The following is a 27,754-nucleotide window of genomic DNA, read 5'->3' as shown; positions in this document are numbered from 1 at the left end:
AAATATAATGATTAGGTAGAACAAAATTAATTGAATTAAATTACATATTGTCGATCGTATGCTAATTGAGGATCAGTTTAATTTACATTGAATTACTTTACACTCTTACAATAATTTTCTATTATACTCTGCGCGCATTTCTCAGCCATGAATCCCCATGATAGGCAATTTATGCTACACCCTTTGCCAGCGATATTTACATATGTATATGCATGTTGCATGTTGCATGTGTCTGTATGCACATGCAGTGCTTGTTTAACAGCAGTCCAGCATATGCGACATGCACAAAAGTGTAAAAAAAAAAAATTGTTTCACATGCGCAAATTTGTTGGGTGGCTGCATGTTGCAGCAGTAGCTTGCTGCAGCAACGGTGGCAACAATCGGGGGCATGGTTAATCAGCAGCGGCTTTGAGTTCAGAGAAGCGACGGGGTCGTCAAATATGTAAAGAATGAGAGTAGCAACGAATTTTGAATGAGCTACGAAGATAAAAAATATTTGAAAGTAAGAAATAATCAAAAGTTTCAGATTAAAATTAATCAGAGAAAGAATGGTTGATATTAGCTTATTTTTAAGCATAGTAATGTTTAAAGTACAAAATACTAAAAGACGTAGTAGTCTTTATAATTTATAGTATTAACAAATAAAATATAAAAATACTAAACAATTTATACTTTCAAGAAATATCGTTAGATATCGTTCGACTTAAGCTAATCATAGATTGAATAAAGAAGGAATATTTGTAAAATTAAATGTAATTATATTAATTGTAAAATAATTATAGATCAAAATGAGATAATAGTACAGATATTTTGCTGTGTTTATACCATACAAAATACTACAACAAATAAATAATACTAAAAGCCCAAATCTCTATCGCTATTAATACGCCTCAATTTGTAGAGCAACAGCGCTTGCTAAAAATTAAGCAAAAATGCGAAAAATGGCAAAATAAAAACGATGACCAAAAATGTATTTTAATGTCAACCCATATACATACATATATATTCATGTAGGACTTATATGCTGGGTCTTATATACCATGTATAATTGCAGCTGATGTTACGTCAATATATTGTCTTTTGGGCTTTCAGTTTTGTTTTTTTTTTTGGGTATTTTTGGGAGTTGAAAATTTGTGCGTATCCCAAACCAACGAAGAGTTAAGCGTAGACTGCAAAAACTGTACTTATTAGGGGTTAATTTGGCTTTAAACGTGTTGGGAGCATTGGGGATTAACAATTGAACCCACGTTGTAATGAAACACATAAATAATTGCATAGAATTATCGTGATCAGGCTACAACTATGTATATATTAGAGATTGTAAACAATGGCAAATGTTGGTAGCCAATCGTTTGACATTTTCCAATTTTTCCAATGTGCAATTAGCCAATGAAAGTCGTCTTTTATAATACGATAATATTATATTAGTATTCACGATTCATGTAATGTCGCCATGTTTGTCGTCCATGCATCGTTAATTAAAAATAATTACAATTTTTACAATGATTGGATAAAAACAATGAATTATATACATGTGATACGTTTTTTATATCGTTTGTTTTTTGGTTTAATACAATTGACAATAATTTACATTATTTTATGCGCATTACTCACACTTTGCTCTCAGTCTCCATGGCTATTTAATTATACATTATGCAATTAAAACTCAGACACGTATGTGCAAATTTATGTTGTTGCTATTGAAGGCAATTTATATAAATTATATAGAGTCCTTTTAGTTATCAATTATGCGCGAGGAAGGGAGCTTTATAACTATCCATGACATATTGCTATTAATACGAAAGTTTATACCCTTTAAAATACGATGAAAAACTAGGCAATTATATAAGTTGTAAAATTCACTATTAAACAAAATTTTATTAATCCGCTTTTCAATATTAACATCCTTTAGAAGTTAAAATTGTAGGACTTTTTATAATAATTTCAAAATTGAGAAATACAATAGAACTATATTTCAAATATTTAGTATATACTTTATACCAAAAACCCAAGTCTGTATTTAAAAGCCACAGAATAGTTCTAAAAAGACACATTTTATTAAATTTTAGAATATTTCTAAAACTAAAATAAGTAAATAATAAAATTCTGAAACTCTTAAATTAATAATTACTCATTTTCAGTATATATTTTATACCAAAAACCTAAGTATGGATATTAAATTCGATGAATATTTCTAAAAAGAACCACTTAAATAAATCTTAAAATATTTCTTGAACAAAAAAAAGTAAAAAAAATTCTAAAATTATACTAAAATTCAGTATTTACTTTATACCAAAAACCTAAGTTTGGATATTAAATTCGATGAATATTTCTAAAATGTAACATTTTATTAAATTTTAGAATATTTCTTAAACAAAAAAAAAGTAAAAAAAATAAGATTCTGAAATTATACTAAAATTCAGTATTTACTTTATACCAAAAACCTAAGTGTGGTATTAAATTCAATAAATATTACTAAAGAGTAACATTTTATTACATTTTAGAATATTTCTGGAACAAAATTAAATTCTAAAACTATATAATACGATTCTCTAAAGAATTTTTGAAATGAAAAAACCACAATTCGAAAATCCACACTTCAAAAATCTTCCGCTCTAAATTGTATAATTTATTCTTAATTCGAGATTTAAACGAAAAAAAATACTTGATCCTGTTTATGCATGGTATTTTTGAAGTACGTATCGCGAAAAAAATGCACTTTGCATAATAATACGCCCAATGCAATGGCATTCAAAAATGCTGTATATTTAGTATACTGTATATACTACTTTATATGGAAATTCAGTGGAATGGCATACGCAAAATGACAATAAAATCGAATAAAAAACGCAGCCACAAAGTGAAAGAGGAGCCGAAGGATGAGGACGAGGACGGCGATGATGATGACGGAGGATACACAAAAAATAAATAAATAAATAATTTACAATAAAAGCACAATAACAAAAAAAATGTCATTGCGTGCGTGCGGTTGGCCCGCCCACAAAAAGGCGTTCTGATGCTGTATTGCTGTGTGTTGCACGTTGGGGTGGCAGCTCAGTGTGGGTTGCAATTTGGTTGGTTGCCACGGCGTTTGGGGCATGCAACAACAACAACAAACAGTAGCAAAGGCGAAAAAAATATAATAATAAATTGTATTATAATTTCTTTTTTTACGCAAGGCTCGGATGAAATATGCGAAGTTGGGCGAACTATGTTTTCAAATCATTTACAATACAACGAGCTCTGTTTAATAATAAAATGAATCGGAATACTAAGAATATTAATATTTGATAAAAGATAAGTTGAAGGAAGTTTATAGATTTCAATTTATTCATAATACATTTTTTTCGATTTGATCATATTTAATCCTACATTAAATACTAAACCTATTTATGGTATAAAGAGTATTGTTGTAGTATCATATTAAATCCTGTTTTAAATACTACACTTTGTTATAGCAAGGAGAGCATTATTGTAGTATAATATTTAATCTAGTATTAAATACTAAATACTAATACTAAACTTATTTATTATAGTATAAACAGCATTGTTGTAGTATTCGACTTTAAGTTTTATTTACTTATAACATATTCTATATTGAGTTTAGTATTTGTTAAGAATTTAATGTATTTTGACGATAGTTTTATATATCTATAACAGATTCCATATTGAGTTGGTATTTATTAAGAATTTAGTATATCTTTCTATAAAAGTTTCTTTATAAAGTCCCTACAATATTAAACCAATTAAGAAAACCGAAATAGTTTGTGTTATTGTTTTTGAAAATTATTAATAATCTTTGAGATTTTATTATAATGAAAATCGCTAGATATGCTAATAAAAATATATTTTTTTAGATGTGCGTGATTAGATGTGTGTGATTAGAAAATACTGATACAATTTATTGCTAAATAATCTTCTAAATACAATTAAATACTGACAATAAAAATAAGAATCAATTAATTATTCAATGATATAAATATAAAATAATGATATTATTAGAAATAATTGTTGTATTTTATTTATTTTTAAAAATGCTGAAACAATTAATTATTAAATAATCTTATAAATACATTTATAATATTGACAATAACTTTGATTTTCAATTAATTTTACTGCTCCTCTCATATTTATTTCTCTGTATTGACAACAGTTTTTTAAAAATCCATTTTTTTTTTTGTGTGATTAAATAAATGATAACGTTTCAGGTCCCATTTTAAATGCGGTTAAATATTCTAGAATCATTTTAAAACGTCATCAAGCATCTCGTCTCGAGTGTGAATGAAATGCGAGCACACAAAAAAATGCTACACAAAATGAATGCAATTTTTTGTTGTTATTTGCTGTGGAAACGCATCTAAAAAAGAATTTAAAAAAGAGTTGTTGCCGTTGCCGTTGCCGTGTTGTTGCAACGCATGGGAGGCATGCGCGCAGCATGGCCGAAAGGTGGCAAGTGGCAAGTGGCAAGTGGAGCATTAATGCGCTGATGCAGTTGCAGTTGCAGTCGCCAAACGCTGCTGCGACGTCTACTGATTATGTTGATGATGCTGCTGCAACAACAAAATAATCGAATAAATTAACATGCAACAACAACAAGAACAGCGACAGCAGCAGTAAAAAATACAAATAAAAAAAAAACGAAATGAATTTTCAATCGACACGCGCTGCGTGTGCGTGAAAATTACAGCAATGAGAATACAATTTTTCCATTTTTTTTTGCTGTTTTGGGTGCGCTGCATTAATAGGGCTGCTAATTATTGACAGCCGATGTCGTCCTCCTCCCGCCCCCTCTTGACAACCCTTCTGGATGTTTGGCTGCTGTCCACCCACTTGTGCGGTTTTTTGCTGCCGCAGCGTCGACGTCCAACCAAACGCAATTCATAATGAGTTTTTTTCACCCGGATATATTGCGTGTTGTTGTTGTTGTTGCTGCTGTTTGGCGTTTTTGCATTTGTTGCAGCGACGCGTTATGCAAAAATCAGTTTCGAAAATGCTTTGTCAACAGCAACACACATTCAAAATTTTCGGTTTAGTCGCATAAGTTTTATTTTCACCTAATTTAGTATCGCATTGCAACTTTGGCCCAAAACACACGGCAACGTTTTTTCGGACAAAACCCCTCCAAAAAAATAAATTCCAAATCGAAAGCAACTAAAACGAACAACATCCATGTGCAAATAAAGTGAGTGGTGAATAAAAGAGGAAAACAAAATTACGTATACGCGTCGTATGCGCAATCTAATACATTATCAGTTCTCCTAACTCGCGTTAGTATATGTATGTGTGTGTGTGAGTGTGTGTATGTGTGTGTGTGTGCCACCCCTAATTACTGTAGCTAAACCCATCGCGCATAGCTCCCAGCCTACCCCAAAAAAAAACAAAAATATAAAGCCGAAGCCGAACTCTCTATTGAATTCTCACTCTATTTCTCTATTACGCTGACGTCGACGTCGTCGCTGTTGCCAGCTATTTTGTGGTTTGGTTTGGTTTGGTTTGCTTGTTTGGCTTTTTTGCGCTTTTAGCCCTTTTTTTGTTGGCTTTAACTACGCGCCAACTGATTAACAAAATTAGTTTAGAAAACTCCGCACTCGCGTACGAAACAAACAAAAATTTGTTCGGTTCTTTTCGCATCAAATCTAACACCAAAAAAAATAAATCAAATAAAATCACCGTTGAGAATTTCATTAGAGTCGTGCTTAAGCGTAGTTCAACTAACTATATTTCTATATCAAACTAATGTGTCGAAATTTAGTTTTACTTTTTATTGAATATAAATAATTATTTCTAATATTTAAATAAAAAAAATGCTGTTAATTTAAATGGCATTTTAGTAATGAAACTACAAATTTTTAAGTGCCGGAGATATTTCAATTTAACTATAGCTTATAGAGCTTAAAATTGTTTAATTTTATAATAATTAAACAAAATAAAATACAAAATGTATGATATTTGAAATCTACATCATGTTGTGCAACGGCAACAAAAGTAAAAAAGAATTAAAGTATTATTATGTATGTTTTTTTCAATAATGCAGATATACATCGATTATTTTTAACTCAAGCAATCTTAATTCCTAAAATTACTTCAAAGAGTTTAAGTTTATTATATGTTGCCATTATTGAATTGTATACAGTTGTTTCAAAATCTTTTCTCTTAACTTCAAAGAGTAATTCAATTGTTATATACATAAATGTATATATATATATATATAAATTATATATTTTTTAATTTCATATAAGTACAGACAATTTTTTTGTATTATAATACATGATTCCGACACAATTTCCAGTTCTCCATTAAACTAATTTTTAATACTGTATTTTGCTTTAAAATTTATTATTTCTATAATTTATATTTTTTAATATATAAAAATTGTATTTGAATTACAATTTTTTTTTAAGCTTTTCACTTGGATTCTTACTCCTTATTAATATTATATAATTTATTTTATATATATTATATACATGTTTTTTATTAAATAATTCTTTACTATAAAATTAAAACTTATCTTTCATCTTTTTTATTATTTTTATTTGGAAATTCATTTTTTTTTACACAGAATATATTTCTTATCATTTTTTTCTGATTGAAATATTTTTTTCCGAATATATTTTTGTATTATTTAATTGTAATGTTGTTTAATATCCTGCATACATAGTATTTAAATTTTTTGGTATTCAAATTTGTTTGTTATCCCACAAAAATATGCAACATCTTTTGAAGCATTCCATTCATGCTTTAATTTTCATTAGAAAATATACCGTATGCATGTGCGTGTGTATGTGTGAGTGCATCTGTTAGTATTCTAAACGAACCCGACGGCGGTTTTGTTAACCATTTTGTGATCTATTTTACTCGCAACGAGAGTTTTTGGCGCTCGATTCTGGCGTTTGTGTGTCGTGCCTGGGGTAGTAAACGTGGAGAGCAAAGGGGAGGAAGGTTGCCGGGTAATGGGCACCGACGCCAAAGACTCGTCTTGAATGAAAGTCAAAGTAAAAACGGCAACACACAAAAAACCTAAACAAAACATAAAACGCCACGCGAAACAGGCGAGGCGGCAACTAGAAAACAGAGAGCGCCAAAAACTTTTGATAAGGCCAAAGCAAAACACGCACACATACACACAGACCTAAAGTCAGCAAGCAGGACCGTCTGTATATCGTGGGGAAAGAGAGTGGTGGAGGGGGTATTTTTCTAGATACATACAACAACGGTAAACAACAAACAACATGCGAGTTTTGCTTTTGCTGCCGGTAGAAAACGACGAAAAGAAAAGAAGACGATGACGACGACGACGACGACGGCGACGGCGAAATGCAGCGCGAAAATGAAAACGCCGCGAGACGATGAAAGGGCGTCATATGTTGGCGGGGGTTGGGGGGAGCAGAGTGTTGCTGGACAGCGAGGGGGCGTGAGTCAGGTGCTTGGCTGCTGTCGTTGCTGCTGTTTCTGCTGCTACTGTTCTGCCGGGTTGAATGCACGCCGTGTGCAAGCGAGCTAGCTAGCTGTCTAGTTGCTTATCTACGCTCGCTGCCTCTCGCTTCCACTCACTCAATCTCTCTCTCGCTGCACTGCGCATGAGCTCTTTGTAGCTCTCTTTGCACTACACGCACGGATGCTGCTGCAGTTGTGTGGGCAGCCAAGTGGGGTGGGTGTGTGTGAGGTTTTGTGTGGGTGGAGGGGGGACACAGGTGCATTTATTTATTTATTTCGATTCATTTCCGCTTTTGTGTGCGTTAAATGAAAACTCATTTCCCTTTGATGTTTGTCGTTGCTGTTGTTGTTTTTTTTTTGGCTGTTCGGACATTAACAAAAGCAAGAGAGATAGCCACATGTGTAGCGCGCTGGCCAGACAAAGAGAGCCAGTGCGCGCACTCGCTCTCTCGCTTGCACACTCTCTTTTTTGGGTGCTGCTGCGCGATAATGAAAAAGTATAATGCACCAAAGTGACATAAGGCTGTAAATTAAGCAACAAAAACAACAACGACACGAGTCATGTAAACTTTCGACACACACATACATGCATATGCATGTATGCATGTACATATGTATGTATGCGCAGGCATATAGTAGAGTTATTTACCTTTATCTGCATATGCTGCACAGCTGCGAGCAGTAGGAGAAATAAGATGTCGCTGTCTATGAGTGGAAGCGGGAGAGAGCGACAGTTGGAGAGTTGGGTGTATGGAAGAGGGGGTGACGGACAGGGATTGTGTGGTCCAAGCTAAATGCCTGAAGCTGCGCCAGCTTTATGCAATTCACGTGTTCACGTGTGTGTGTAACATTAAATTAAAAGCCCTTTCATACCAAATTACAATTATGCTAAACGTATCTCACATACTATACATACACACGTTTGTGTGTGTATGTTCTAGTATATACCGAATAGTATATACTGCTGTTAATAGCCTTTTGTTTGACTCAATTTTGCCGCTGGCCCATTTGATGCTCGTCACTTTGATGGGCCCCAGAAAATTCTACATGAAATTACAAAATTTGCATAAAAATTCGAAATTTCGATACAACAATAAATTGACTTTAGAATATGACAAAAATAATAAGTTTAACCATATTTCAAGGCTGGTCACGAAAATTCGATTTCTTTTGAGAATATCTCATTTAGCAGTTTTGCATTTTGAATGAAAAATTCATATTAAAAATATTTGAAAGGAGGTTTATTTTTGAATACAAAAAATCTGAACTAATACGAAAACATTTTCGTGTTTCATATATATATTCATATATATTTTTTTAAAATTAATTAAATACAATTGCAAAATTCAAACTATAATCATATTTTTTTTTGTTTTATCTCTTTTTATAGTGTTTTGAAAATGCTATTTCTTTTTTTACAGTAGCAGAACTTATAATTTTTTTTATTTTAAACTTTTTATAATCAGATGTAAATCTTTAAAAAAAATCCAACTTTTTTCTTACTTAAAAATGTACATATTAATATTAAATATAAATAAAAGTTATTTAGCTTGCAGTGCTTCCCATATGTAAATTCCCCAAATAATTAGGAAGTATTCCCCTTGGTTTTATGTGGAAGCTGAGATAACTGTAGAGTGCAAACTGCGTTGTTGCTTAACAGAATCAATTAATATTAAATAAATATTTATTTATGTAGTAGTTGAATTTGTAATGCGCATATATAGAGAAGACCATTAGGGAATCCCCAATGTCTAGCTTTTGGCTTCATATAAAACCTTTTCGGCTAATTCATATTTATTGCTGTTCCATTTCTCTCGTGTTGTTCTTTGGGCTTTGGCTTTGTCTGTTTGTCTGTCTGCGCACCCGGTTTATAAAACAGCCTCTCACATTGCGAGCATATGCTGGTTGTGTTCCCCTCCCCCTTCTCCTTCCACGACCCTCCTCCCACGCTTTACAAGCAGGCTTCTGGCCCGCTGTTGTTGTTGTTGTTGTTGTCTGGGCTCGCAAATTTACATAGGCAAAGTCAGCAGCGCAAAAACAAAAATCCAAACCGGATCGAAGCTACACAAACACAACACAAAGCTCCCTAACCGGCACACACATACACTTTGATATGTGAACAAATATGTGTGTGTAAAGCTCACCCACATATACAAGCTTATTTGCAAAGATAACAAAACAAAAACCGGCTTTTTATGCTATTTTTTTGGCGAGCGCTCAAAGCGACCTAATACATTTTTGTTTTAACTAATTTTGCAAAAAAAAAGCAACAGCAACAATTGCGAACTGAGATAAGACAAAAGGGCGCCTTATCGCAGCTGTAAATAAATATGGTGTATATAATATGAAGTTTATTAACAATTCCACATATAGTATGTGTTTGTGTGTAATAAATGCATAATAAAAGCTTGTTCTTAACCTATACCACGCAAAACAATTGCGATAACAAAAACACAATTAAAAGCGCGCTCTCTCTCTATCGCTCTCTCTCTCTCTGTGGCTTTTTTTTGAATGCCGAGGCCAAGAGGTAATCGCACGAGAAGAGCACAAAGCGCAAAGCACCAAGCACAATAACAAAAACAAACATGCTACACACAAATGCCAATGCACGCAAAAAGCTAACAACAAAAGTTTCACTACAGTACTTTTGTGTGTGTGTGTGTGTGTCCATAACTATTTGAAGTTGTCTTTTTATTTGCATTACTCTTCACTGCGCATTGTCTGCCTGAGTAAATGTGTGTATGTGTGGGTGAAGTGTTTTTGCCTGCTTCTATTTCTGGTGTCGTCTATTTGTGCAAAATTTCTCTGAGCAGCTGAGAGCGTGAGTATGAGTGAGAGCATGAGTAAGGAGAGTGGGCGAGGTGGAGAAGCTTTGATATTGGCGCTTTGTTGCCAGTTTTCGTTGAGTTTTTTTTGTGCCGGCAACACATAAAAACTAAACACAGCCGGCAAATGTTTTCTCGCTCTTCGCGTTCGCTCTCCCTTAATACTAACAAATATAGAGTGTGTGTGTACATGTTACTATTTTGTGCTTTAACGTTTGTTGGCGCCAAATGTTAGGCGTTGTTGCCACATTTCACACTGCTTAGAATTTTGAACTACATATGATATTTATTGCGAATTCAAGCTCATTTAGTTTGTATCTAAAACATCTGATCTGATCGACTCGACAGACTCTGTGGGTTCCATTCGTAAATACCAAGCATCTAAGTCCCTTAGGATTTTCTTCCAATCGCCGCTAGACATATTCTCCAGCAACTCTTCCTTATTCAACTCATTCATACTGTGTCGCAGTGTCTTCAATTCTGTATATGGTGAATTGAGACCTTTTTGCTCAGTAAAATTCGATGAAGCGGCGTTGTCAGTTTTCACACCCTGGTTAATGTCTAGCGTATTCTGTTGATCGCTAATTGATAAAAGGAAATGTATGGGACTCAAACGTTGCTGAACATCTTGTAGCATGGCGTCGATCTTCTCGTGGCGCCTTAAAATCTGCTTCAACTTGAGACGAGTGCTGTCGAAATTATTCAGAGTTGCCTCACATTCGTCCATCATGTTTTTACGTGACCCTACCCCGTTGACTTAGTGTTACCCAAAAGATGTGAGTACTACAAAAAAGTCTACTAATGAAATTTCGTTCCGAATCAAGTTTTTCCAACCGGTAAACTGTCGTTATTTGCAAAGGCTACTGCCAATAAATTGTCATAATTAGGTTTAACTCAAATAAACAACCATTTTTCCTTTATTTTATTTTTATACTATGAAGTAAAATTTTTAACACCATATGTGGTTTTTTCAATTAAAAAAAAAAAAATTTTTATATTATAGAAATACTTTTGTTTATTTTAAAAGTAATATATTTATCTGAAATTTTTTAAACAGATATATTATGAAAAAAAAATATGTATATATTGTAATATCTATTTTTAATATTACTCTCGGGCATTCAATATAAATAGATATCGGCAATACCCAAAAAAGATCTTTAGCTTTGTAAATATTCCCTTACTTATCAACACTGGGCTTTACTGTGGGCTGGGAACTTGGACCCTCTGATTGTTGCACATCGGGGCATCATATGGGGTCTCGATAAGTACAGCAAAAACATCGGGTGCGATTATCAGTGCATAATAAGCGCCGTCAGAAATAACTTACTGATTAAGGATTTAACTGTAAGCCAAACACATTCGCATACATTTGTAAATGTATATTCATTATATATTATATATTTAAATGTAATTGCAAAATCTGTTTCGATCTGCTTAGGAAAGATTATCATTCACATTCTCCAAGCGACGCACGATGTTTTGTTGAGTGCCCAGAATTTTTTGAAGTTTACTCTTTGCAAAATTGATCATAGTTTTCATATAGGAATTCGAGGTAGGCTTGATTTCATCGATGCCATCAATCTCGATTAATTCGGGATATTTTTTGCCTATGCAGACAGTGTAACTTGGTTTTTTCCACAGTTCCACTTGCGGCTCTTCTTCAGATTCGTCTTCGGTTTCTTCTTGCATTTCTTTATCTTCAGCTTCATCTTCTTCTTGTTCTTCTATGTCATCGTCTTTTGAATTCGGCATACGAATATTTTGCAGCACCTCCACACATCCTTCAAGGGAATTCTCAATCTCATCGCATTGATCTACAGCCTCCTGAACAATAGTCTTGGACAACTCAGTCATCGGCTCGTTCTCCATTTGCGTGTTTTTCTTATTTTGTGTAAATTATCGTAAGTTCGTTTATTCACTAAAATTTCAGCAATGGTTCTAAAACTTCTAGAGAATATTTTAGAGTTCTTCAAATGTGCAACAACTGCCTAGATATATATTTTTGATTTGACTGTATAAAACTAGATTGTGCTGAACAAATGAAATTGAAAAGCCACCTTTGATAAAGTTTAAATTTAAGATTCAAAAAGTGCTACATTGTAAAAATAAACAATACTAAGCGGCTATTCCACAAAAGTAAAGGCTATTCCACAAAAGTATATGTACTATTGTAAGATTAATATTTATTTTTAATACTTTGATAAAAAAAGGAATAGAGCTCTTTTTAATATGCAATCATGTATTTTTATCCACTAAATTTACAAGGTGGAATATTCTTCTTCAGATAGCAAAAATCATGTTTAAGATATTTTCGCAACATTTTATATTCCGATTCTCTTCTCTTTAGTCGTATCTTTGTATAATTTCTATGCTACACGTTTGAGCACGTGGTGTGTCAAAAATTTAAAAAGACCTCCTCCTCGCACCTCCCACCACCCACTTGATTTACCCAGTTCTAAGCTGGGCAATTTTCAAATCGTAACACTTTCACGCGCTCTGCACCAAAAGAAACAACGCGAGTCGCAGCCTCTGCCTCAGTCTCTGTCTCCGTCTCTGTCGCTATGACGCTGCTCAGACGTCAGACCTGTCGCAACTGCAAACATACACACACACACACACACAGAGGCACATATAGACGGCGAAATGCACATTTTGTATGTATGCAGCGACGTGAGCTGAGAGCTGTGCAGTGTGCAGTGGCAGTCTGTTAATGTTAACCCTTCACTGCTACTGGCCGTCGCAGTCACCCAAGCTACGCAACAACAACTTCAACTCCAATAAGCAAAGGCACGCGACGTCGCCAGCAACAGCGACGCCAGCAGAGGGAGTCGCGCGACAAGCACGCACAGAGAGAGCTCCCAATAATACTCATACTAGCAAAACTGCTACAGAGCAAAATTCATGCGACTGCCACGCCACACAATGCACACATACACTACCATATCACACACACACCTCCAAGTCTGCCTTTTTGCAAACTTTTTTTTGCCCATCAACGCTTTTTATTTGCTTTGTTTGCCTTCGTCTGTGCTCTCTCACACAGACACATACATGCAGTAAGTCTTGGCGCTCTCGCTCTCTCTGCGCTGAGTATTTGTGTATGTGTATAAAGGGGGGCCGCTGCGACGTCGTCATCGTCGTCTTTTTATGTTCGCTTCGAGAGAGAACGCGCGCGTCTGTGAAAAGCTCTTTTGCGATGTCGTTAACGTTGTTGCGCCGCCCCCAACACACACCCCCGCCACCAGCCTTGCTCACACAAATTTCTTTTGCTCTCGCGGTTGTGTTGCTGACGTCGCTGTCGCTGCCGTCGTCAGCGTTTGCGTCGCTGCTTGGCTCGTTTCATGGGGTTCTTGAGCGTATGCAAAAGATTTTTGCACATATTCATCTTTTTGGCCGTTTTCGGTGCGTTTCGTCGAGCGCGCGTCGCGCAAATATATTTTCACCTACAAGTTTTTCGCGCTAAAAGAAATCTTTGTATTCTCCACTTTACCATAATATAGTGCTTCTACTGTGTTCAGATTCTTTGTGTGTTGTTCTCTCTGTGCTGTGTGTGGGTGTGTGTGTGTGTTTCTTTGCCCTTAGCTTTTTTACTCGTCTTAGATGCCGATACATCTCAGCTTCACTTGGGATACTTACACATATACACTCTCTCATACACACATATATCAACGCAAACACTTCCTACATTTTGCGTCGTGTATTATTATTTAGTGTGTGTTTCGTTTCGTTTCCCCCCCAGTTTTAAGACCTCTTGTATGTGTGTGTTTTTTCGCGGCATCTTATGATAAAAGGTGCCCAAAAAGAAGAGACGAAAAATTGCGAATTTTTGCGTCTCTGGCGGCCTTGTGAATTTCGCCTCTTGGATGCTATTCAACACAGTAAACAAAAGTGTGGAACAGTTCCACATCTGTTATTGTGGCAAAAAAGCTCCAAACGAAGAACTGTGATAACTGAAACTATGAAAAACATGGTTCGATAAATGAAAATTAAATAAAATGTATTAAAATTGGTTGAAACGATATCATAGAAAGACAATTAAACTCGTAAAATGAACTCGTATAATGAAAATATCTTTGTTAAAAAGAGTAGAGACAACTAAAGCTCTGAAAATCAAAAAAGTCTATAAAGTGTATTTAACAAATATCTGAGAATATCGTTTAATGAAAATATAAAAGTTCCAAAAACTACAGATAACTGAAACTCTGATAATAAAGTAAAATCTATGAAATCTGTTTAAGAAATATACTTATAAAAATATCAACAAAATATTTATAAAAAAAGATTTGGTGCAAATAAATTGCTGGTCATTAAAATCCGTATTTCAAATAATAATCGGTATAAAATATTATTCAGATTAAGGGAATAATATTATTTCTGATTATTATTATTAATATCATAAATGATGTGTACAAAACAATGGCATGCGAATGTGTGTGAAAATCACAAATAAATCTTAAAATAAAAGTTATAGAAAAGTTGGAATAATATCTAAAAAAAAACATTATAAAATTGCGTTTATTACAAATTGCTGTGCTCAACTTAGTCATCCCTTTATCCCTACATCAACTGATTAAATGATGCTGATCTGAACAAAAAATGGCACATGAAAAGCATTCAAAGCATTTTTCAAAGGTGCTCAAGCGTAGACATTTAATGTATGTGTGTTAATAATGAGATTAATCATAAATCATAAACTTATGTGCAATTAATTAAAATAACTATTTGATGAACTCTCTGTAGTAATGAGAAAATGTGCTCGTGAATTTGCAACATATTGCGAGTGTGCTATAAATAAACGCGCAAAAACAGTTTCAACTTTGCTCGAATGGGAAGCTTCTATATACCATATAAACTACATACAATCGCACTCTGTACATGAATATGTATCTATTCATAGGGAGTATTGACTATCGTTGCGGTTCGGCAATTTTGCTGATACATTTGTGTGTGGATTTTTACTGTGTTTCCATTGTCATCGTCAGTTGTTTCATGATGTGTATAAATTGTACATATATATACATATGTAAATGCTTTCTGTGTATTATGTGCTTATAAGAGTGTTTGTGTTTGTGTGTGTGTGTGAGGTGAGCGTCGTGCATTTTGCCGACGCGCTGCAACTGCAGTCGCCGCAAGCAGCACTTGAGCGTCGCCTTAATTTTGTTTTTGGCATTAGAGATGCTATCACCATTTTACGTTGAATACGTTTCTGTTACTGTTGTTTTTGCTTTTGCTTTTACTGATGATTGCCTCACATGTTTCACAGTTTGTTTCTTATTGCTTGCCATCCCCCTTTTCAACCCACTAAACTACTCGCATCCAGCGGCGCTTTGAACTTGAAATTTTTGTTTGTTCGTTTAGTTTACTGTTGTAGTATTTCCATATTCGTTGTTTGCTGCTCTTGTTGTTTCGTTGTCCTGCCGTGACGCTTTTACTCTCTCCCGCTCTCGCCGGCGCTCTCTTCAGCCCCATTGCTCTCTTCAGCGTTGTGCTCTCACGCAGAGCTTAGACAATGCGTTTTTGTCTATGCAAGCACGCGTGTCTGGGGTTAGGTCCGTTTCGTTTATGTGTATCGAGGGGGGCAACAAGAGCAATGGAAAGGCAATTGTCTGCGGTTTAAGTTCATAGTGTGTGTATGTCTATGTGTATGTGTGTGCCAGCCATGTGTTGGATTCAGGAAGTGAAGTTTGATGTTAGGCATGATATCGATAACGATAACAAGCGATTACATTGATTTCTGCTGCGAGTGACTTTTAAATAGTGATAATGATTGATATTATTATTATCAAAGCATGTTCTTAACTACCGACGGCAAAATGCGATTTCGTCTAAATGCCGACGGCAATTTGGAATTTTCTATAATTCTCTCTTTACTAATTCTTTTGTTTTCTTCTCTATTATAGGTGCTTTTTGACTGTTTGGAACATTTTTAAAGATTACGTTAAAACGTTGTTGATACTTATTAAAATATTGTTTTGTTAATTAACATAATACAAATAATTATAATAATAATAAAATAATAATAATAACGGCAAGTCATCATCATAATAATTACAAATGTAATAATAACGATAAAAAACATATAATATAAATATAAACAACTTATGTGCAATCAGTTAATAATTTTTTTAATTTATTCAAAACATTCTAATTTAATAAAAAACAAAACAAAAAAAATCAACAAATTTCTACGACAACAACAATGCAACCATAAAAGGAAATAGAGCAACAAATTAAAGTTAACTTTCAGTTGTAAGCGAAAACCAAAAGTGATTTTTAGTTAGTTTCTCAAAATTTAACAAACAAAATTCACAACAAAATTTGGAATACAACAACAACTACAACAACAACAACTACACAACAACAACAACAACTACAACCACTGCAACAACAACAACAACAAACAACCAACCGACAACAACAACAGCAACAATAAAAGCAACAGTAACTACAAAACTAACAAATAATTATAATAAAGAAGCAAACAACATAATAATATCAAGCAAATTGTAACCATAATAGAGGAAAAAGCTAAAAACGTAACAGTAAACAAAACGTAAATAATAATACAACAAAATCAAAAACAAAAATCAAAGCGCAACAAACAAAATAAAATACAAAAAAGCAAAATAATAAAAAAAGGAAATAAAACCAAACCGAAACACAGCCAATAAACCAATCCAACAACAATAACAATAAAATAAACAAAGCAACAAAGAAATAGCAACAAATCGAAACGAAACCGAAATAGCCTTATAACAAACAACAGAAAACAAAACAAAAGCAAAGCAAAACACAAAACGAAATAGAAGAAGCAACAATCCAAGCCCCAACAAACCCAACAAAAAAAAACCATATACCAATATACCGATAAGCCGATAACTAACAGCAACCGAAACAGGATAAACAACAAAACAAAACGGAATAAACAAAAATAGAAAATAGCAACGAAAACAGAAACAGAAACAGTAACAGAAGTGAACAAATCAAAAGTCAAATTCTAAAGCCAAAAGCAAAACAAAAGTAAAAACCCAAGAAAAGCAAAAATCGAAATAGCCAAAATTTGTTAAATTTTTTGTGTCTAATTAAAAAAGCAGAAAAAACCGAAATACAAAAATGAGAAAAACGGAAAAGCTAATACAAATTTAAAAACAAAACATAAAAAGGAAATACAATTTTTGTCGTTGAAAACAAATTGAACTTTTGTGTTACGGTTTCAATTTTCGTCTTTAAATTTACGTTCGTATGAAAAGCGGTCGAAAGCAAAAAAACCAAAAAACTAAAAAAGGAATAATGTTCTGAAAAGCTATAAAAAGCTATAAACAATTTTTCAAACTTTGATGAAAACAAAAAAGGTGAACAATTTAAGCGATCAAAAAAGTTAGATGGAAGAAAACGAATAAACGGACGAAAAACAAAAACAGAAAAAAAATACCATCAACTTCCCGTGAGGAAAAGTTGAGAGGAGCAAAATAACAACAACAACTACATTTGTGTGTGTGTGTTTTTTGGCTAACGAAAGCACGAGACAAAGATAGTTTGACAGACATTGCGATTATATATATATCATTACAAGTATATACAAAAAATATACCATCTATAAAAAAATACTAAAAAATTTACGTAAAGGCAAATATTCATATCGTGGCAAAAAATTAAAACAAAAAATCATGTAAAAACCATTTTCAAAGCAAAAAACAAAAACAATTTCGTACATAAACAAATTAAATAATTATTCGTAGTGCAACAAAAATTAAAAACCATTCAGATATAAACAAAACAAAAAAGAAAAACTTAACAAACCCCCCAAAAAAAAGCAAACGTTTTAAGCTATACATTAAATTATATATTACATTTATGATAAAAAAAAACCAACAAACAAAATAAAAGAAAATAAAAACACAACGCAAAAGTATATTTGAGAATTTAAAACAACATTCAGAAGACGAGGACGAGAAAGGAGAAAACAAACAGTTTTTGGGCCCAATAAAAATTAACAACTTTTCCCCCCACCCGGACACAGTTTGGAATAAGAAATTTTCACTTCTAGAAAAGCAGCAATCATTTTGGGATATAAAATTCTGGTGAGTAACAAAAATTTCTTCATTATTTAAAATAGGAAAGGGAACTCATTAAATCTTATAATATGATACATTTTGTTTTATGGGAGTAAATTATTTAGTTGATTATTATTTTTATAAAAAGACATGAATTATGACACTGTTGATGTCCCTATTAAACCATAGATCAATACTATTTTATTATTGAACTAAGTCTAAAAATTAAGTTACTAAATAATTTATATTTGATATAATGTATTGTTTGCTAAAATCTTCTATTATTAAAATATATATATTTTTTCAACTTGTTTGATTTTTAACTAATCATAACAAAAATTGAGTTGACCCGAACATTAAAAGAATTATAATTATAAAGTATCTTAAAAGTTTCAATATCAAATAGTTAAAAATAAAATTATTTTGTAAATAAGAAAATATTAAAAAAAAAACATCTATTATCATATCCCAAAATTTCATAATAAACGCTTTTTTGTTTCTACATTGAGAAATCTGATAAAATTTGATTTTATGTTGAATATGGAAATGGTTGAAATGGCATTGAAGAACCTAAACTTCAAGAACAGTCCACATATTGTATATCATTCATTTAAGATGGCATTCATATTATATTAATCTTAAAAAAGTAGAAAAAAAAAGTATAGACATATGTACATATATAGTTCTCTTATAGTCCATTGTGATGATAATTCTCAGAATAATATCCTGTCCATTTTTCAACTGCACTTTGCATAATTATATAAAAATTGCTGGAGGGAATAATACAAACAAAAAAAGTACAGACTGACAAAACACACGCAAAATGTGAGCGGAAGCGAGATGGAGCATGTGGTCAGCACAGAGTGCGAATAGTGTGGAAGGGAGACGACGCGAATGCGCGCCAAAAGTATGCAATAAAAAGTGCCGTTATATGCCGTTATATAATGGCGCCCATACATGACCACTATATACATGTGTGAGTGCGAAAGGGAAGGAGTGTCTGTGTGTGTGTGTGTGTCTCATCTACATGCAAATTGCATTTACGCGCAAAAAATTAATTATTGAAAAAATTGCGCGGACACCCAAAAGCAAAGGGCTGAAATGCCACCCCCACCCAGCTCTCAAGCACTCGCCCAATGACTGCTCAACCTCCCCCAAAAGTGACTCCCAAACCTCCGTTTTTTTTTGCGCTGGCAGCTGAAAAGGAGGAAATGGAAATGGTCAATGGGTTGTGAGAGGGGTAAACGGGGAGATAGGCTGCTGTTGCGGCCGGGCAATTGAAAATCGAAGCACAAAAGTCGACAGGATGAGCGAACAAAAACACGAAAAAAAAATACAAAATAAAGCACGAGGAAGCATTACACATATTTTAAATGAATTGAAATAAAAATTTCGTATATAAAAATGTGCGAGAGAATGAAATGAATTACGTACGAGTGTGCGTGTGTGTGTGTGAGTGTGTGTGTACATAAAAGTACAGTTGACGCCACACATTTTGAACGGCAAATGGCAGCAGCAGTTGCTGTGGCTGGTGGGCAGGGTCATGAGAAGGAGAGAAGAGGAAGGGGAAGGGATTGGTCAGTCAGCATCCTTTTGACATTGCTGAACGTCGAGTGTGCTCGAGTGTGTGCGTGTGCGTGTGAAAGTGTGCGTGTATTTGTGTGTGTGAAAGAGACTCACTGTCTGCAGTCAGTGTAGAGCACTTCTTCACACTCTCAACTCTCCACAACTCTCCCACCCAGCTTCACTTGCGCCCGCACTGCAAGTAGCTGCAATTTTAAATGGGTTGACTACCGCTTCACACTCTCGACTCTCCACTCTCCGTACACTCCACACTCTTCTCTATCACCAACCAACACGAAACGAGCGCAATTATATTTCTCCACAAATGACACCCTACAGCATTTTGGGACATGAAAACCCAACTGAATTGCACATGAATTCGACTAGAAACAACTTGAGGGAGCATTAAACAGATATGCAATTCCATATTTAATATTGATGATCTTATATCTTTGAATAGCTCATTATATTTCTTTTTGTATTTGGGATGAATGTTTATACAAATATTAAATAGTTAATTATATTTCTTTTTTGGGGATGAATGTTTATACAAATATTGAATAGCTCATTATATTTATTTTTGTATTTGAGATGAACGTTTATACAAATATTGATGATCTTATATCTTTGAAGAAGTCATTTTATTTATTTGTTTTAGGAAAAATATTTATGCAATTTTCCAATATTGTAACTAAATTCTTAATAAATATTAATATTTATTATCATATAGAAATTGAGTAATGATTTCTATCCTAACTGCTGAGTGTTCAGTTATCAAACGATTACTTAGTTTTTCTCGGAGACCTTTTTCTATATTCTATATTTCTTCTATCCACATCTCTTGATTTTAACTTGTTAACTTTGGGCCTTTCCTACATGTCATTAATGACAATTTTAATTTATATCTGGTTTCTTTTTCTTCGAATAATTTCTTATACTCCTCCTACAACTGCGACTTCTACTTCGTTTACTTGTGGTCGTTTCGGTTTTTTATTTGCGCTGCGTGTGCACTTGGCAACAGCAGCAGTGGCAAAAAAAAAAGGCATAAGCCACCTCCCCCACCCAAAATGCGACGCATCCAACGAACCGCACAGAAATTGCACATTTTCAGCTTTTCCTTTTTTCTCCATTTTTTTTTGCGTGTGTGTCTTTTATCTCTCTTTCACATCTATTTTTTTCGTTTTTTTTCGGTTGCATTCTTTTCCATGCCATTTCGTTAATTTTATTGCAGCTGCTGCGCAATTTTCATTTTTCTCTTTTTTGTTAGTGTTGTTGCTTTTGGTGCACTGTCATTGAATGCAACTAGCAAACGGAGTCGAGTCTAGAGCAAACGTGACATATCATTACCCACAGCAAAATGCAAAGACAAACGGGGCTGAGGGTGAGGGGAAGAAGAAATGCCGCTGTTTTTTTGTCTATATCAGAAAAGTTTGTAACATGTTTTTTTATTATAAGCGAAGGTTTCTCTGCTGATTCGCTTGCATTGACAAACTGAATTGGGTTGGTGAAAGGGTTGGGGGGATGGGGGAGTTGCAACATATCTGCGAAATATCTAATTAAAGTGTCGATTTTTTCGACATACTGGAATTATTGTGGAATCGGTAACGTTTTCATTCAATTTGTAAATATTTTAACATGACTTAGTATATTGAAATACTTTGATATACTCAATAAATATTATATAATTCTAAATAAATTATTTTCTTTTTAGCTTTAGCAAGCAAAATATGATATGAAAAATCATAAATTTCTAAGAAAAAGTTCTATATATGTAATTTATTTATAAATATCAGAAATATGCTTCACTGAAAAGATAGTATTGTAATATACTGATATACTACAAGTATATTAAAATTCTATATTTTTTACTGAAGTATGTTTCTAATATTTGAAAATAAAATAAATATAACTCTATCTTAGAAATTTATGATTTTTCGTATCATAATTTGCTTGCTAGTTAGTTTGTAGTATATTAAAATACTATTATTTACGCATTGCGTATCTTTGACAAATTTTTAGTATTTCAGTTGCTTTTTCCTAAAAACCTTTTTCACCGGCCCTTTCCCGTTTAACTTTAAAGCCAATCAGTTCCGGCCATGCCCAACTCTTTAATGTTGATCCTAACTAATTACAAAGGACAGACATGAGCATGGAGCGTGGATGTCTTTTATCTCAGACCCTGCAGCACATGTGTCAACCCGTTTCGCTGACATTTTTTCGGTGGGGAAAGGGACTTCAAAGGCAATTCGACAGACCCCCAAAAAAAGAAGAGCGAAAATACCTGACGATTAGATGAAGGGATAAAAAAAGCTAAGCTAATGTCCGGCCAGCTGGCTGCATTGACAATTGCAGCTTCTACAATCAAACTCCTCTATCTATTTTACTAGAATCTTTCCCCCATTTCCCGTTGCTTGCCTCGATTTTCGGAGAGGATTGTCAAGTGGCAACACACAAACTGAAATTCAAACTCAAACTCGCATTCGTGGAGCCAAGGCCAACGAACGAACGGCAGCAACTAAATGATGCCACCGAACAAGAACCACCCACTTGAGGTTTAGTTCAGCTCGGTTTAGAGCACTGTTCGAGGGTGGCAACCAGAAGGGATCCATCCGTCTGTCCGTCCGTCCGTCCGGCTGTCTGTCCGTCTGCCTTGCTTCCTGTTGCCTGCATATCGCGCACATTTTCGCTTTTGTGTGTTGCCATTCTACACGTTGTCGATGTTGTCTCTGTTTTGTTGTTGCTGCTGCTGTTGCCTTTCATGACTTTCACTTGCATCCATCCCATCGCATTGTGTCACAGATTCTCTATCTGCTCTCAGCTTGTTTTCTATCCACCAGATACTGCACACACACACACACACTCCAGCATACAATATTCATGCACAAATGTCGCGCTGAGTACTATTTGCCTGCTGACTGAGAAGTGCTTAATTAGAGACCCCCTCAATAGAAATGTTAGCTTGTCAGCTTAGTCCCCTCACTGTGGCAGCTCCTTGCAGCCTTGCAATGGAGTATCATCATATTTTAATTGCTAACAACATTTTTGCAAAGCTTCAAGTGTTGACTCTAGTTCACTGGGGACTATAGAACTTTGGCGTTGATTTATTGCATAGCATTTTGAATGGAATATGTGCCTATTTTTTAAATCAAATTGAAGCAATTTGTAATGAAAATACTTAAATAAAAGCTTTACAAAATCTGAGTTTGGTTTATAACACTTTTAAATTTCAAATTTGTTGTGAAAATATGTAATTAAGAGGCTTACAAAATCTGAGTTTGGTTTATAACACTTTTCAATTTAAAATTTGTAGTGAAAATAAGTATTTCAAAGCTTTACAAACTCAGAGTTTGACTTTTTTCATTTTTGTTGTAACATTTTGCTTTATAGTTTAACTCAATTACTTTCGTGTTTAGCAAAAATGTAGAATACATTTAAGTTCTCATTTAGTTTATAGATATTATAACATGACACAGTTTAAAAAAATACTATTATTTACTTTATAAATATTTGTATAATATATTTCTAGTATATTAAAATACATTAAATATAACTTTACTTTAGAAATGAGGGATATTCGAGAATGTTTTTTCGATATAGTTTTATAGGGACACGTTTACTTAATTTTATAGTCATTATTATTATCATTATTATTATTATTATAAATATAATTATTAGCTGCAAAGTACTTTTATTCTCTTATTAAATAAGACGAAATTTAGAAAATATTTAAATTCAATTTTGTTTGTCTTTTTTTTATTAAATTTTCGAAGTATTTGTATATTAATGGTTTTTTATATTCTTTCGTCAACAATCTGATCTCAAGTGTGGACATTTTTCAGCGACGTCAAAAAATGCATTTCACAAACAAGCCTTGGCCACGCCCACAACGCCTTAAAATAAAAATGCAAGCTCAACTTAAGCGTTTCTTATTGTTTTAAATAAAAACAAGTGACTGCCCAATGCATGTCAACAGCCTATCAAAAAGCAGCCTGGGCCACGCTGGCGTATGCGTAACATGCACCCGCATTCGCATTCATCCGCCATGTGGGCTGCTGTTGCTGCACTTTATGTCGATCTCAGCGCGATTCTTCTTGCAGGGGTTGTTGTTGCTGCTGCTAGTGGAAGAGGGAAGAGGGAGGGAGAAAGTGTGTGGGTGAAGGAACATGAAAATGGGGAATGGTGTGTATTTTTTTTGCCAGTTGTTTTTTTACGTGTCGTCGGTTGCTATGCAATAAAAAATGAAATCCTCAACATGGTTGCAAAAAAAGGGAAATAAAAAGGTTGTTGTTGGGTGTGTGCGACTATCGGATGCGTTGTGATGGGGTTTTGGTTTAATTAATAGGAATTGGTTTGAAAAGATTTACGGATTACAAAATGCAAACTGACTGAAAACTCTTTTTTTTTTAAATGTTTATTTACTTTTCTATATTATTTTTGAATATTATCATACAAAATTGTTACACATATAAATAAAATAAATTAAATTATGCCAATTTAAGTTAGGCCTCTTTATTTTGTAAAAAAAATTGTAATTTTACTTTTTTACGGTAATAAAAATGAAAATGTGGCGTGTTTGGCGAACGAACAAATAAGGCCATTCAAATAATTTGCACACGGGGGCAAAGGATTGTGTGTTATGCCTGACTTTGATATATGAGCTGGAGTTTGCAGGGTTTGGAGGGAACAAATTGTGGTAGGAACTGGTTGAGGTTTTAGGCAAATATTATTAAATCAAATATCATGATGATGACATTAGCCCGAGGGTTAAGAGTCGAGCTTAAAAAAAGGTGAATTGCTGTTTGAATTCGTTAATAGAGTAATAAATTTGCATAGGAAAGGAAGGGAAAAAGTAGAAGTAGTTGGAAGTAAAATAGGGAGAAAAAGTTGTAAAAAATGATGTGCCTAAAATGTATAAATAATTGTGCATTAAAGTATAAAATTTTGAAGCAACTACTAAGTTAAGAAAAGCAGAACATTCGAATTAAAATATTTAGTTCTTGAAATTGGATCACTTTAAAAACAAACTCTTGTAGCTAAAAAATCTTAAGTTCTAACAAATTCTATATTTAGGATAGATAATTCTGTAATCTATCTAAATTCCAATACATTTTTTATGTAGATTTGAGTTTTTTCGTTCACTGCTCAGTAAATTGAGCTGGCAATTACATAATATAATATTTAATGTTCTTTTGAGACCAAAAGTTCCATGTACTAAAACCAAAAACTGGATTTTAGAACTTTTTATTTCTGTGTAAACATATTCTAAAACCGTATTCTACATGGCATAAAAATATATTGAGGATAATGCGACTCTCCCTCTACTTTTACCATGTTCCCTTCCCCTCATTTTCTCATTGTTATATTGCATTTGTTTCGTTTCTGATTCTGACTGCAGCTAGAAAACAATGCGCTGCCTCTTGATGCAAGTGCTCTTTTTACGAACGTGCAACAAAAAACTGTTAGTGCCTACGGTCAAAGAGAGAAAGAGATGGGTAAAAAGAGCGAATGAAAGAGAGAGAGAGTTGACTGCATTTTCGTTGGGGCGTTGGCAACGAGGAAATGGAAAAAAAAAACGTTAAAGTTTCAACTGCATTTGGTTGCATGGGCGCCTCGCGTCTGCAACTTTTTGTTGCATTGCCGTGTGTGATTTACAGGGAGAAAAGCAAGTTGAACATGGCCAAAAATTTGAAGTGTCAGCGACGCCCACTGCGCACAGCAGTCAATGGCTGTCCAATTATCTATTTAATGTGACTTCCTAGCCAATCTATGGTCATAATTTTTCACTTAACGTCACGAGGAAAACCCTTTTGGAAATACGTTAAACTGCGAAAAAGTAATTGAGTTTGGGGAATTAGGCTTCGTGAATTGCCAGCAGATTAAGAATTTTGCTTTATTGTTGATCGTAAAAACAAAAGTGAAGAAAATCGATGGTATTTCGCTTTGTGCTTATCACTAATGAGATTTCTTAAAAGCACATAAATTTTCATTTATCTTTATAGGAAATGTAAGTTTTCTTTAATGAGCTTTGATGGATGTTTTTAGTTTATGATGGAATTTTAACTTTAGCTTATTAAAAATTAACTTTAATCTAAAGTTCTTTTTTATGGTTTTTAAGGAACTTTGTTGAGTATTTTTAGTTTATGTTGGAATTTTAACTTTAGCTTATTAAAAAATATGCTAAAAGTATTTGCTTTGTAAATGTTCGACGTATGCGTAATAAATAAAATAATATATAGAGAGAAAAGGCTTTTTGTAGGAAGCTTTAAGGAACTTTTGAAGCTTTACCACATTGCTATTTATATAATCTCTCGATATAATCAATTTGTTTTATTTTTGGTTTGCAACCCGTTATCAATAGTTAAGAAACATGTTAAAGATTTCTTTAAAGAAAGTACATGTAGTATTTAAAAAACTTTTTCAGTTTGTTGAAATTTATGATGGGATATTAACTTATTATTATTACTATTAACTTATTGAAAAATTTGCATAAGAAAAATAGCATAAACTTTATACTTCATTACGTATACGAAACAAATTTAATAATATTTTAAATCTGAGTTTTTCATATACAGCTTTAATGAGCTTTGGAGCTTTTGAAAAATATTTGGTTATTAAACTGTTAGTCTCGTAAGAGAAGATTCGAAAATATAAAACAAAAAGTAATTAAAAAAAAAAATTAAACTGTTAGAACTTGTACCTTTCTATAATCTATTAATATAGTCTCTTCTTTGATTTTTCTGGCCATTTGCGACCCATTCTCGATAGGTAAGCAACATGTCAAACGAGTCTAATGCAATTAACTTAAATGCCGACTGCAATATGCAATTTAGCAAGTTATGTTCCAGACTAAATAAAGAGCTTAAATGCGAGAAAATATTAGCAAAGGCAAAGCCTCAACAAGGCGGGTGGCAAAAAACAAAACGCAAAATGCAGACTGAAGAGTGAGAGGTACAGTTTACAGTTTACAGTTTTGTTTGCCCACAGGTGACAAAATGCAACCGTGCGTAAGTCGAGTCGAGTCTCTCGCTCTTGCTCTTCCTCTCCTCTTCTTCCTCTTCTCACTTAGTGTGTCGCGCCCTCATGCGTAAAGTGTGAAAATCCACACGCATCTAACGGAAATGTGAGTGGAAAATCCGCACAAAGGGCGCCGCACGCACGACACTCAAAACGGTGGCGGAGGCGGGAGGGCTAAAAGGGGGTAAGTTGTGTAAGTAATAGGATTAGTTAAGGGCTCCACTTACAGGCCAAGGGTCGGTCTCGTCTTTGCAGCTAAAATGCAAAATCCGCTGACATAGTTTTCAGCGTCTGGCAACTTTTCGAGTGGCCCTCGGCAAGTGTGTCAAATTGCATATCAAAAGTGGAGAGCGAAGTTCTTCTAGCTCCATTCTATAAATAAATAAAAACGAATAGAAAAAGTACTTAAAAAAATCCAACTGCAATGTGTCATCGTTGTATTTTTTTCTTCTTTCCTTTTTTGTAAGTTCCGCAAGTTGTTTAATCATAAATTTTATCGCATGTTTTGTGTTTGTTTTGCAATTTGCTTGAAAGTGAAAACTACGAAGCAATTGTTATAAGGGTTGCTGGGAAAAGGGGGGCGGCCAAAGTTGAAGGAGCAGCAAAACGAAACAAGTTTTAAATGCACGGCAAAGTTTTGGCAGCTCGGCAGACGGCGTCGAGACAAAAGCCACTCAAAACATTGTGTCCAACTGCGAGCGGGCCAAAAGGCAAAAGGCTTCAAGGGTCGCGGCAAGGTGCAACAATTTTGTGCATTTCAAGTGGAAAAAAGTGCTTGAGAAGCGCAAAGAGAGGCGGCACTTAGTATGCGCTCTTTTACTGCAAACTTGCCAGCACTAAAAAAGTATCTTAAGCAGCCAG

General features: G+C 33.9%; 1 protein-coding gene across 1 annotated transcript in view; it reads left to right on the top strand.

The window, feature by feature from the left end:
- Window positions 1-16,167: 16,167 nt before the first annotated feature.
- Window positions 16,168-27,754, top strand: part of LOC133841810 (zinc finger protein 835) — a 45,928-nt gene continuing 34,341 nt past the window's right edge. Inside the window, exon 1 of the mRNA XM_062274561.1 lies at window positions 16,168-18,343. The gene's annotated coding sequence lies outside the window, so the exon portion shown is untranslated. The remainder of the gene's footprint in view (window positions 18,344-27,754) is intronic.

Source organism: Drosophila sulfurigaster, chromosome 3 (assembly GCF_023558435.1).
Source record: "Drosophila sulfurigaster albostrigata strain 15112-1811.04 chromosome 3, ASM2355843v2, whole genome shotgun sequence".
Lineage (NCBI taxonomy): Eukaryota > Metazoa > Arthropoda > Insecta > Diptera > Drosophilidae > Drosophila > Drosophila sulfurigaster.
The sequence above is the reverse complement of the archived record's forward strand: the minus strand, read 5'-3'. Positions and strand labels throughout refer to the sequence as shown.